Source organism: Ailuropoda melanoleuca, chromosome 14 (assembly GCF_002007445.2).
Source record: "Ailuropoda melanoleuca isolate Jingjing chromosome 14, ASM200744v2, whole genome shotgun sequence".
Lineage (NCBI taxonomy): Eukaryota > Metazoa > Chordata > Mammalia > Carnivora > Ursidae > Ailuropoda > Ailuropoda melanoleuca.
This window is the reverse complement of record NC_048231.1, coordinates 74,691,518-74,706,089: the sequence shown is the minus strand read 5'-3', so window position 1 is coordinate 74,706,089 and position 14,572 is coordinate 74,691,518.

The following is a 14,572-nucleotide window of genomic DNA, read 5'->3' as shown; positions in this document are numbered from 1 at the left end:
AGCACAATTCGCATTTTCATAGCTCCTTAAACAAACAAACAAATAAACAAAATGTTGATCCATTAGTGTGCCTATATGCTGAGCCAAAGTGCAAGTGTACACTATTTCTATATCAGAGGTCACATTATATATCCTGCTTATATTCACCATAGCCCTTCATTTCAATCCAGACTTCATTATACATTGCCACAAAATACTTATTAGTTAAATATACATTAGTATTATTTGGCAGCAAATAAGTCATAATTTTCTTTGTATCAGTGCTGATCTTTGGCCATGGAAAAGCCATATAAGCTCTTCCATACCTGTCGAGATTTCTTTTAGTGGATTTGATTTAGTATACTATCTTCTCATCATTTACCACAAATATACCCTTTTCTTATATGAATTTCACGAGCTTGATCAATATCAGGGTCTCTTGAACCATCTTTTTTGTGTACTAGTTTGGTTTGGTGTACTACTTTTTCCTTGACTAGGCTGGTTACACTGCCTCTGAGGGTTGGCCTATATGATGAATAAGAGAATATATTAAGAAAACGTTTCATCTTCATCTATATAAAATTTACTACCTTTAATTCATTTGACTGTAAGTGCTGTGAAGGCAAAGGTTTTTACTATTGGTTTTTGTGTATAGCTCCTTTGGCTGGACCTCAATAAATATTTGTTGAATTAATTATATCAGCTTAATAAAGGGGAAAAATAGGTGAAAAATTTACATTTATGTTTGGATTTCTTTGTAGCAGTCACCAATCTTTAGCCCTGAGATAGGATGCAGATGCATCCAAGCATATAACCCTGATGATTGTGATTTTCCTCTTTACTCTTATCTCTATTATTTCCAATTTCCCATAATGGGAATTTACCACACGATTTTCTATTAAAAGTTTTTTTTTTCTTTTTTAAAGTTTACTGCTTTTTTTTAGGTGGTTTCTTTGCTTAGAGCTTAGCAATTTTTGATAAAATATGGTGATTATTTTTAAAACTTATTCAGGAGCTGGTGAAAGTGAAATAGTATTACCATCTCTGCAATTTGTTCTAATTCTTTAGAAAAAAATTTATTATAATTTACTACTTTAAATCATATGTTGTATAATACTTTTTAAAAAATGTATTAATTCCGGTGTGAAAAGATACAAATCTTCAATATATTCTTCTATCACTCATTCTTTTACTTAATTTTCAGACTCATGCTGGGATATCCATATGTTAAACTTTCATAATAACTGATTTTCAAAATGTTTCCCTTTGTAGTTATCGAACCTAAGAAAGAGATCATTTTATTAGTTTTCATTATATACTGAATTCCAGACTAGAGATCTTCCCACTACCTGTTATAATCAAAGCTGTATAAGTTCTATACAGAAAAAAATTGTGCAAATAATCTATAAAGGATATTAAAGAAGACAAATTTACACCTGGGTAAAGACAAACAATGTTTGCAATCTATTTGAATTTTTAAAAAAATTATAGCAGTATCAAATCCAGTTATTCAAAAGGAGGTGAAAAAAATGGGAATAGGAAACAAACGTATATATTCTAATAGAGCAAGGAGATAATTACGTTAAGAAAACATGGACAAAAGTTTGGTTGTAGGAGGGACAAGAAGAATGGCAAGAGACCAGTTTCATTAGGGCAGTCCATTGCTTGCCATTCTTATTTTAAACTATCACTTTCCAGATTGGAAAGGTGAGTTTCTAATTAGTTTCTTTTTCATCAGTCAAGGCTCAATCTCTCTAAACAATCTTTGGGTAATGATCATATCCCCACTTTGATCAACTTCAGGGAAATTACAGAGCCAAATATTAAACAGGTGGTTATGAAATTGTGCTCAACCACCTGTTCTCTGACCTCTGGCTGACCCAGTTAACAAAGACCAGTGTCCTTCAATTAGTGCAAGTGATACCAAATATAATCAACCCTAATTAACACTGGGCATTTTTCTCTCAAGTTTGCGATCTGATATTCTCTAATTAATCTTCACTATATTTTATATTTCAGTGAAAGATTATAAAGAACCTGTAATTTGGTCCTGAAAATTATATGTGTAATGACTACAACAGGAAGGACTATGACCTTTGCCCACTTTATTTCCATATTCACTTAATTTGCCTATATTTATTTGCCTTAGGGCTAAAACAATTGCCTGTATAGACCTGTTAAAGCATTTTCTTTAAGTCAAAAAAAAGTCTCAAACTTTGGTTTCCATCAGACTTTTCTGGGGGATCATTTTAAAAAGAATTCCAGATCCCAGGTCCTACTACAAAACTATGAAATGAGAATCTTCAAGACTGGAGCCTAGATGTTTATAGTTTTAGCAAGTTCACAAGGTGATTCAGATGTAGACCTCAAGGATGAAGGCTAGCTCTTCGTAACTTTAACAAGTTTGTTAGGTGATTCAGATGTATACGAACACCTGAGAACCATACTGATGAACTTATATTTAGAGGGCACCTTGAATCAACCTTGAATGAAGCATCATACCTTTGAGCTGAGTATCTGTCTCTGTGGTGTAGTAATAGGACTCTTTCCTAACATAGAAGTCCCCTAAAATGTAGGTAAAAAGTGTTCTGGATAGATAAGCAAAGAGATAAGAATTACTTTTTCTTGCCACCTATGGTGGTCTCAGATTGGTCTTATGGTCATTCATTCATTCTTAAAAAAATACCCACTATCTATCATTTACACACACACACACACACACACACACACACACACAAACACATCTTGCTCCCAGCTGTGTACCAACATATATATGTAGGGAACAAGATAAATGCCACCTCTACACTATGGAGTAAAAATGTTGCAAGTTAAGATGCAAGTTCTGGAGTCTGACATCCTGCATCTGAAAACTGGCTCTGCTATATAAACAACTTGGGTAAGTTGTTTTTCTAGTCCAAATTACTTCTTTTTCATTCGGGAAAGGGGATTATTTGTACATATGTAATAAGATTGGCATAAAGATTAAATCCTTAGCTCATAGATATTGTTCTATGTAAGACTATTTACTGACAAGTAGATAAAACTACTGTTTCTACTGTTTTTTAAAAGATTTTATGTATTTATTTATTTGAGAGAGAGAGAATGAGATAGTAGAGGGAGGAACAGAAGGAGAAGAGCAAGCAGCTTCTGTGCTAGGCTCGGAGCCTGATGTGGGGCTTGGTCTCATGAGCCTGAAATCATGACCTGAGCCAAAATCAAGAGTCAGATGCCTAACCGACTGAGCCTGTTTTTACTGTTTATGCCATTATATTTTTGATACTTAGTTTTGTTTAGTGTTTTATACTTTACTGTCATAAGTGTGCCATTAAGTAAAAATTTGTTTCTTAAAATGAAATATATTCTCTTTAAGAATAGGTAATATTTCTTAATATCTTTACCATAGTAACTGGAGAGCCAAATGCTTAATTCTGTATGTGCTCATTAAATATATATTAAGCTGAATTACATTCTAAATCAAATCATTCATATATAGAATATGTGTATATCTGTGTGTTTGTATCTTTATGTATTATCTAGTGTATACAACAAATTGCCTCACAATTTACCAGTTTTAAACAATACATACATTTATTATCTGACCATTCTGTGGGTTAGGAATCTTGACACAGATAAGCCAGGTTCTCTGCTTTAAGTTCAATCACAAGGTTTCAATTAAAGTCTTATACAGGGCTGCAGACCCATCTGAAGGCCAATTTGGGAAGGATTCATTCTAAGCTCATTCATAGATGCTGGCAGGATTCAATTCTTCATAGACTATCGGATTGAAGGCTTCAGTTCCTAACTGGGGATTGTCCAGAGACTATCTTTAGTTCCTCACCACATGTGACTCACCAGCTTGCTTTATGAGAATAAGCAAGTGAGGAAAAGCCAGGGAAAGAATACTAACAAGCTGAAAGTTACAAACTTTTGTATCCTAATCATAGCCATACTCATATTTATTCTAAGTGGCTAGGTCTAGCCAATATGCAAAGGTGGGGGGCGGATTATACTAGGGTATGAATGCCATGAATTGGTGATCACCGGGAGCCATGTCAGAAGTTGCCTGCCATTAAATATACTGGTGTAGCATACTAACACTTTAAGAGCCAGGTAGTGCTTAATAGAACCATTCCTCTACAGAATCCTCAAACTCTAGCCTGTATTCTGGAATTTCTAGAGTTCCTGATTTGGCAGATCTGATGTGGAACTTTATAACCAGCCCTCAGCTGATGCTGTTGCTGCTGGTTTGGGATCAAATTTTGAGAAACCCTGTTTTAAAGCATATCCCATGTTTTACTACACGAAGATAACCAAAACTCACCTCAGCATAAGTTTATTTGTCAGCCAATGTGGCCTTCCTCCTTTTCTCTGCTGAGATAAGCTACCATATCTGCTGCCATGTGTGGCCATTTCTGAAAGAGATATTAAGAAGGTTTCTTCTGCTGGGAGCCTTCTTTCTTTACTAGTTCCTTTACCAATTGGTAGATAAGTGGGGATCCAGGGATTTTTGTAGGGTGCTAAAAAATTATAGACAACCCTTGTCTATATTTCTAAGAAAAATTGACAACTTGGATGAACATTGAAGAAAAGAAAGATTTTGAGAGACAGAAAAGGAGAGTCATTGAGTGACCTAATAAAATCATTCTTTTCTTATACATTGCAGTTCATTCTTCATTTCCACATAAAGAAAGAAACCTAAAAGACCAATTAACACCCTGGAAAGCACTTTGGAATTGCTTTCTAAACTCGGTGTAATGAAAACAAATGGACATTTTGATTAAATAGATATCATTAGGATGACATGTTATGATCTCAACCCCTGGTTTAATGATCTAATTAAGACCAAGAAAAATTCATTATGGACTCTCATTCAAATAATTCATTTTACAGAGAAAAAAAAAGACTATCTGTTTGTTTAGGATAGGAAGATTGTCCTGAATGAATGAAGAAAAGAAATTCAACCCTGAGAACTATATAACTACCTTTATTTCAAAGAGGGAAAAGATACAGGAAGAAGAAGGAGGAGGAGAAAGTAAGGAGAAGGGATAAGGATGGGGAAGAGGAAGAAGAAGAAGAAAATAGCAATGGAAAGTACAAACTAGTGGGGAAAAAAGAGCCTAGGTCCTGGATGCATTTTTTCACCCATCCATTCCTTGCTATATTTACCTCAGCTTGTCCATTGCAAAAGGAGAAAGAGTTGGGTGATAAAATAGATGAAATAAGATAACTGAAACCCCATAGGTTTTGTGGGTGTGTGGTCATATCAAGGGAATTAAGACAAAGCAGGAAGTCAGAAAGCAGGCAAAAGAGTGTTAATTGCATATGGGAGAATAGGAGAAGCAGTGATAAAGATAATAGCACGGAAACTGGGACAGTTAACTTTATATACCAACTTGACTAGGCTAAAGGATGACAAGATAGCTGGTAAAGGATTATTTCTTGATGCCTCTGTGAGGGTGTTTCTGGATGAGATTACCATTTGAATCAATAGACTGAATTAAAGAGTAAATCTGCCATCACCAATATGGTTGGGCATCATCCAAACCACTAAGTGCCCAAATAGAACAAAATGGTGGAAAGCAAACTCACTCTCTCTTGACATGGGATATTCATTATTTTCTGCTCTCAGACATTGGAGCTCCTGGTTCTCAGGCCTTTGGACTCTAGGACTTAACATTCTAAGGCTTTTAGTCTTGGGCTAGGAGGTACACATCAGCTCCCTGGTTCTCGGGACTTTGGATTTATATTGAATTATACCACTCGCTTTCCTGGTTCTCAGGCTTGCAGAGGACATATTGTGGTACTTCTCAGGCCCCAGAACTGAAAAAGCCACTTCCCATAATAAATCTCTTATCTATGTATCTATGTGTCCATCCATCCACCCATCCATCCACCCATCCATCCACCCATCCATCCATCCTTCCTGTTGGTTTTGTTTCTCTGGAGAACTACGACTACTACAGGAACCAAAACATCAAGAAAAAAAGGGAAAGGAAATGGACTAAAATTAAAGCATGCAGCATCCATGGGTTGTGGAATGCTACATGTAGTTTTCTTGTGGATAGTATTTCCTCATAACATATGGGTATCCTCATAACAGTGGGTATCACTGAAGCTGTACTATAAGGACTCTGCATTCACAAAGTTATTGCATGTTTGTTGGCTGAAATCTGTACCTACATTTATGAGAGAGAGAGAGAGAAACAGAGAGAAAGGAAAAAACCTATTAGATCATTGAGGAGTTTTCACTTGGAAGACTTTAAGATCAACTCACCTAAAAACTTAAAAACAAAAATTTAACAAGATTGCCTGTGGCTTTGCCAATGGCAGTCTATCTGCTGTTTTATATCAAGGGACACAGAAGGGGGTTACAGCTAACTGCTGTCAGTCTTCTTTCTTGTCTCCTTTGAACACAATACTTTGAGTCAATCCATTTGACCCTGACTTGTCTTCTTAGGCTTAGCTGTATAGAGTACTAGGACATCAACCATGTGAGCAGAGAAGGGAAAAAATGGAGGTTGAATTGGGCAGGATGATGAATGGGGAAATTGGTCTAGTTGTAGATGTGGCCCCTTAAAGGAAGCCAACTAGTGTGCAAATTTGGTGAATTCTTCTTGATTAGATTAAATGTTAATGTCTGAGAAGGTTGAATACAGACAAGGAAGTCCAAATGGTAAATAACACTTAAACCGATAGTGAATGCTGTAGATTCTATTATTAATATAAACAATGACTTTTTCAGGGGCTGGGCATGATTAAATTTGACAAGAGATTTACAAAAATTAAGCAGAATGACAAAATATCCACTCTTAATAAAAGAATACACAAGAAAACAAGGAGAAAAGCTGAATCAAAATAACTGGGGTATAATGACAGGAAAATTGAAGGTTGTTACTTACACACTTGCAGATGCAACGGTTTTACTGCTGGCATGGTAAGTTCTAGAGTCTACTGTGTAGAGCTTGCTGATATCTGTTTTGCTCAGTTCCCACCGCCTGAGATGGACAAAACATCCATCAGTATAACTAGCAGGATAAATAAGGCAGGGGTTGACAGAACATACTACCACCATTTTGAGGTCATTGCCTCTACTCCTTTCTGCTGATGGAGCTGCCTGACTGCTACACTAGATAGTCGCATTATGGCAAAATACTTTTTCCAGTGATCTGAATATAGTCTTGTTTCCACTTCCTTAACAACCAGAATGGAAGGGATCTTCTTTCTTTCTTGAACAGTGAACTTGAAAGCAATATTCCCACAAAGCCTTGTGGTAGAGTAGCTAAAGGACAACTTTGAAGTCAGGCAAAAATTGAGTTCAAATGCTTAAATGCTATTTGGGTCTTGTGGGTAACCTGAGGTTTGGTTCTTCATCTGTAAACCAATATAACATTGTCTACCTCATGGTGTTACTGAGACGATTAAATGAGAAACAAACAAACAAAAAATTAAATGCCTGGTACACTAGATGGTACTCAACAGTTCTGAATCTTCTCCACCCCATCACATATCATCTTTTCCTTTCTCCTATTTACAGATTTATGACATTCACCTTCTACCTGTTTATGTACTCATTTTTGTGGCTCCCATACCATCTTACTTCAAACACAACACATGTCATTGGGTTTATTTTACTCCAGCCTGGCCAAGTGGGTGCTTGCCGTGGCTCATGGGGGAAAAAATTCTCCATTCAACCAGGGTGTCATTACCAACATAGAGTGTGAAAATCTAAAATGAATTAGTCAGTTGATGGGTACAAGTAGGATTTAAAAGTCAGAAAGTTGATAAGTTAAGACAGCTTTGACAATTTTTTATATACCTTGAAATTTTGTATATACCTTTGCAGGAGTATTATAAACTTTAATTCATTAATTTCTATCTAATTGTAGAGTTAATGCGAACTAGAACTCTATAAACCTAGGATATCATTAACTGATGTAAATATAATCTGCCTATCCTTTCTCTTGTCAAAGGTGTTTTGTTTTTGTTCTGTTTGTTTGTTTGTTCTTGATATGTTTTATTTTATTTTTGTTGTTTGGTTTTGCCTAACAATTGTTAAAAGGAAAAGTGGTTAAAATATCTTGAAGATGAGATTATTAATGAATAATATTTGATGTCTTATAGTCAAGTAATATAATATAATTATATTATAATATAATGGCTCAGAATCTTTGCATTTAGGATGCTTTTATGCTATTCAAAATAATAATTGTACAGACTGTGACCTATCTTTGTATCAGTCTGAGAAGAAGCAATTTTTAAACATTTTTTAAGACTATGTAAAAACATGGATTATGCTTAAGTGGTAATCACAGAGTTGGGGTAGTTCACTTCAACCAAAATATATAAATTTTGATATCAAACCTCTTTTGATAGGAAAGATAGTTTACTTGCAGAGATAGGCCTGTTTAGTTCTGATAGGAATATTGGTGAGAAAAAGGCAAAGTAACTAAGCCCTTAATAGATGGGAAATTTGGAAAGGATCATATTGTGAGATAATTGTGAGACATATGGCCATTTAATGAGGAAGGCTATTGGACTCTATACACCAAAGAAATTAGCTTTTCATAGTGATAGGCCCTCAAAATAAAATAAACAGGAAGATTTGGGGCAGGAATGTCATCAGATTCGATAAATAAGTCAGCTCACAAAGCAGGACTTGAGCCTTCCCAGAATAGTATCCTATTCTTTTTCATATTGAAAGAGGAATGAAGTATCTCTGGAGTTTAGCACTGGGTCAGGTAACCCTGAGAACTCTTCTAGATAGGGTAAACATAAGGCTCTTCAGCAGGAATGAGGCTCTGAAATTGTAAGGATATTATATGGGTTACATGGAGTTTAGGTGTAAGTTTACAGGGATGATTTCAGGGTCTCTCTTTTCAGGAATTTTTAGGAGAAAACCAAATTTAAAAAATTATTTATTTATTGGCATAAAAACGAAGGACTGACCATGTCAAATACTCTCTCAACATAATATTTATGATATCCCCCTTCACAATGTATAGTATATGTTAATAAGGAGGGTAATTATTATGTATCTTTTCATAGAGTGGATTGAGTGGTAAATAAAGGGTGACTTATTTCAACAAAATATTTGATTAATTACTGATGGTAATTTTTCTAAGGCAGCGTTTATCCAACGGTATATAATGCATATATAATGCATGGCACACGTGAAATTCTAAATTTTCTAGTAGTCATATCAAAAATATATAAAGACACAAGTAAAATGATTTTTCAATTAAACTATTTTAAGATGATAGGAAATTTACATACTGTTCTAAGAAATAATACTGCAGTGAGATCTCTCTACCTTTTACCCTGTTTTCCGCAGATAAGATCTTATAAACCTAGAGTATAGTATCCCAACTGGGATGTTAACATTGATGCAATTCATCAATCTTAGTCTTAATTTCCCAGTTTTACTGGTACTCATCTCTCTCTCTCTCTTCTCTGTGTGTGTGTGTGAGTGAGAGAGAGAGAGAATTGATATTTTTGCAATTTTAACACATGTCATTTCATATATCCACTACCACAGTCATGCTTCAACAGGTAGATCACCTCCAGGATCCCTCCTGCTTCCTTTTTCCAGCTACAGCTGTCTCCCCCTCCCTACTGTGTCGCACATTCCTAACCCCCAGCAACCACTAGTCTATCTTCCATTTCTATAATTTTGCCTGGTAAAATTAGTTTTAATGACATTTTATTTAATGTAATATATCTAAACTATTACCATTTCAATCTATAATCAGTATAAAAATATAAATGAGATATCCTATATTCTTCTTGTAATACTAAGTCTCAGGTGTATTTTATGCTCACAGAAATATCAATTTGGACTAGTGACGTTTTGATTGTTCAGTAGCCACATGTGTCTCATGCCTACTGTATTAGCTCAGGTCTATGGGATAGATGTTTGCCCTTGAATTGTCCATGTCATTCAACTTAGAGGTTTTAGATTCAGGGAAATATAAAAGCTGGAAGTATTTGACACTTGGAAACAACCTGAGTATTTAGCACTGGAGGAATGGTTAAGTAAAATGTTGTGTAATACCTTAATGAGATGTTATGGACATTAAAATTGTTTACAAAGAAGACAAAGTAAATTGATGGAGGGACACCAACAATCCCAGTTTTCCTGGGATTGAGAGAGAGGTTTCCTGAGATGTGAGAGTTTCATTGCTAACTAATCTAATAGGAGCCCTAACCTGATGGGGAAAATCCTTAATATAGTAGAAGTTTTATCTATATACGTATATATAAATAATATATATGTATTTACATGCATAGATATGTAAAATTTATATATGTACAAGATATATGTCATAAAGAGAATGATAACAATATTCATAGAAAAACATTTTAGAAAAAAACACAGTAGATAATTATTTTTAAAAATTAAAGCTGAGGGGCGCCTGGGTGGCACAGCGGTTGGGCATCTGCCTTCAGCTCGGGGCGTGGTCCCGGCGTTGTGGGATCGAGCCCCACATCAGGCTCCTCTGCTATCTATGAGCCTGCCTCTTCCTCTCCCGCTCTCCCTGCTTGTGTTCCCTCTCTCGCTGGCTGTCTCTATCTCTGCCGAATAACTAAATAAAATCTTTAAAAAAAAANAGAAAAAAACACAGTAGATAATTATTTTTAAAAATTAAAGCTGAGGTATATTAAAAAAATTGAACTTTGCGGAGCAGGCATAGAACAGAAAGGAATTTGAGGGTCTCCATTTTTTTCATTATAAAATTACAAATGGGACTAGATGATCTCTAATATCCCTTCTAGATCCAAAATTCTAAAATAAATAAGCCTTCATATAGTTCAAAATTACTGTAAAAAGATCAAGAAGTGATTTCAATATTTAGGAAAACGTTCACAGAAACTGTGAGAAGTAAATGTGACTTTGAAAGATGGGAGAATTTGGTCTAGGTGAATAGAAGACAGGAGGTAATCCCAAGTAAATGAGTAATAGTTAACTCAGCAAGGCATAGTAACAAAACAATTGAGGCAAGGTCCTCGTAGGGAACCCTTCAGGCAAGGAAATTTATTTTTAAAAGGAAAATTATTTTTAAAAAACCTTAAAAAAGCATTATTCTCTAATAACTAAGCACTTTACATTTGACGGAAACATTATAAACAAGTTATGAGCTTAAGAGAAATGATTACTTATTTTAAAACATGCTAGTGTTTTACATTGTATATTATTTAAAACCTGTATCTAATGTAAACACTAAGTAATAAATAGCTTGCAGTGCTGCTGGGGGATGTGCAGAGGGAAAACTTGCCTTTCATGAGTCGCGTCCATTTTAAAAGGCTAATTCTTCTGGTGTACCATTTTCCAATTAGAACTCATGTTTGCCTCTAAAAATGGGCATTTGATACTGGTAACAATCACAACAAAAGATTCACTCATACATGGACCAGTCACTCTTTTACTGATCCTTTGAATTACTGGTATTCAGTGATATTAATGGTATTCATTGGAATACCATTAATTATCTCTGGAAAGGCAAAAAATAAGTTAAAATAAAATAAAATAAGGAAGATAGTAAATTCAGAGAGACACTTGATCATTTAGGTGGGTCATTAAGGGGATTCAGTGGCAGATGAGAAGCAGAGTGATGAGCAATGTCCCAAATCTGGAATGACCTTGGAATGTGGGATAATTAAAAGACTGGCTTCTCTACAAAGTTGGAAATGTAGAATAGACATGTACAAAGTAGCATTTACACTGAGGCTAGTTTAATGTACTGTTTATTTCTCAAAGCAGAAAGAGTCTTCATTATCCATTAAACTTTCCACGAAGAGTCATGCTTATAAAACAAGCTCCTCTGGCCATCATTTTATCCTTGAATGAGAACTTGTCCTCAACTGATGCCTCAGTTTTGGGATAAAATGGCTCCACTGACAGGGAGTTTCTTCATTTATTTTGCTTACAGTATTTTGGCCAAGTTGAGCACTTAAAAGCATTGTGTTACATTTTCAAATATAACAGGAAACAATGTATTCTTTTTTTTTTTTTAAAGATTTTATTTATTTATTTGACAGAGATAGAGATAGCCAGCGAGAGAGGGAACACAAGCAGGGGGAGTGGGAAAGGAAGAAGCAGGCTCATAGCAGAGGAGCCTGATGTGGGGCTCGATCCCATAACACCGGGATCACGCCCTGAGCCGAAGGCAGACGCTTAACCGCTGTGCCACCCAGGTGCCCCAGGAAACAATGTATTCTTGATCTTGCAAAGTATAATTGATAACAGGCAACACAGACCCAAGTCATAATCATTTACAGAAAAAGTAAATTCAAACACATTTGAAAATTCAACTAAATATCTTTACTGAAGCCCCGATCACTGGTTGCTATTTGAAGGCAACACATCAGGTTTAAACTTTCAGATACCAGTAACAAAAAGAACAGGCCTGAAAACATACTATATCTCTACATATTCAATATCTAAATGAAAACTTAAGTAAAAAATCCAGTTGTGTGAATGATCCCTCTTTCAACAACACAAATTAAAAAAGTGAAGATGAAAGAGTAGCACATATTCTCTTAATAAAAGTAAATTGTAATTAAATTCAGAGTAGACAAATAAAAAATACATAGTGATTTCTGGATGGAACAACAACAGAAAAAGAAATGTCTCCAATATTCCATTTGAAAGAGAATTTCCTTCCAATTTTCTAGAATATCATGGTTCATTGCCTGTATGACCACATATACTCATTCAAGAATTTTCTTAACTCATTTGTTTAAATATAAACACTATGTTTCAGGGGTTGTACAAGGTGTGAGGACACAAGGACATAATACCATTACTTGAACTTTGACCAGGGTGTAAATTCTGAAGAATTAAACCCTATGGGTGGAAATGTCTAGATGTTGAACTAGTGACATGATAGATGAATAAATTGGACATACATATAATAATGACAACTCTGTCCTTAATTTGAAGAACAAGCAACAGAGATTTTATTCTTTGCTTATCCTGGTACTTACTGATCTAGTTTGAGAAGTAGCTGATAATGAAAACTATAGGATGCCTATGGAGTACTCAATTANAACAGAGATTTTATTCTTTGCTTATCCTGGTACTTACTGATCTAGTTTGAGAAGTAGCTGATAATGAAAACTTTAGGATGCCTATGGAGTACTCACATTGNATGAAAACTATAGGATGCCTATGGAGTACTCAATTATTTCTTTGTAAAGTACCCATTTCAACTCATAAATTAGACTCCTGTTGTCAGGTGTGTAGCATATGACTGTACTTTCGTGGCCACATCTGATCAGCCTGGAGGAGGATACCTGACATAGGAAAAGCTAACCCAAATTAATAGGCTGAGCCAGTCAGATTCCCTCTTCTAGGAATTTCTATTGAGCCTGAGAAATAGCTCAGTTAGCAATGGCAAGAAAAAGTATTAAAAGAATAGTAGAGTTGAGCATGGAATAGTTGTGCTTGGGTAATGGAGAAGTGTAAGAGCAAATAGTCTGCAGGAACAAAGAATACAAACAAAAGTGACTGAGGAGACATGTTTCTACAAAGCCATATTTCTGCTAGTCAAAAATGACCCTTGGTCTTTAAGCCATTTGTTAGTTCAAACATATAAAGAAAGAGGTAGCTAAGTCTGCAGTCAATAGGGAAAGAAAAATCTGGTGCTGAACATTCTTAATATAGTGGGTTTTTTTTTACCTGTGACCATTACATGTTGTTATTAATGAACTTAAGCAGGCTGTGGAAATAATGTTTCCCTGGGATTTTCCTTTTAATGAAGGATATTCTACAATATCTCTTTAGGATTGAATTCTTGATTCACAATGTGATTACTTTTAGGTGACAAGGCCATCCTTACCAAACAAAAAAGATTTCAAGTATGTACATGTGTGTCAAATAGGTTTTGTACCACTAAAATAGGATAAGGAGAGAACGAAAATTTACTCATAAGCAAACATGAACTCTGCATTTGGAATACTTCTAGAGTGAAAAAAAAATAGGTCTTGGCTTTCTATAGAAAGCGGTTGTTCTTAAGGAACTTTGGGGTTCAAAAATCCAGGTGTGTTGAGTTTCCTTCACATGGAGGTATACAGTACCATCTGTTCCAGGACCAAAGAACTTTATCTCAAGCTATTTATTTTCCACTTAAGAATGAATGAGAGGGTGGTTTAAAAGTTTTCTGGGTAATGTGATGGCAGGCTGGGCAGTGATTTCAGTTCTTTCCGTCCCTGTGTGTAAGGCGTTGATTTTGATGAGCTTGTCAAAGGACGTAAACACTTCTCCTCCTCCAAACATCTGTGGGTGATCCATCCCCCCCCCCAAATGACAGTATCTCTCTTCCTGCTAGCTGGCTAGAGAGTGAGTGTGCCAGACTCTCACAGCTGTGGGGGCACAGCTGACAATCCATCTTCAAAATGCACCAAATGCCAGTTGCTTGGATCAAGGTACCTTGGAAAAATTGCTTCTTAGGAAGAAAACTATATCTTTGAGCTGATCTCCTCCTAAGGAGTATATTTCTGCTTTTCCCTCAACTTCTGCACATACAGGGGATGTCAGACTATAAAATAATTACCTTGTCTTTGTGGGTTCTTCCTAGCAGCTTTTTTTTTTTTT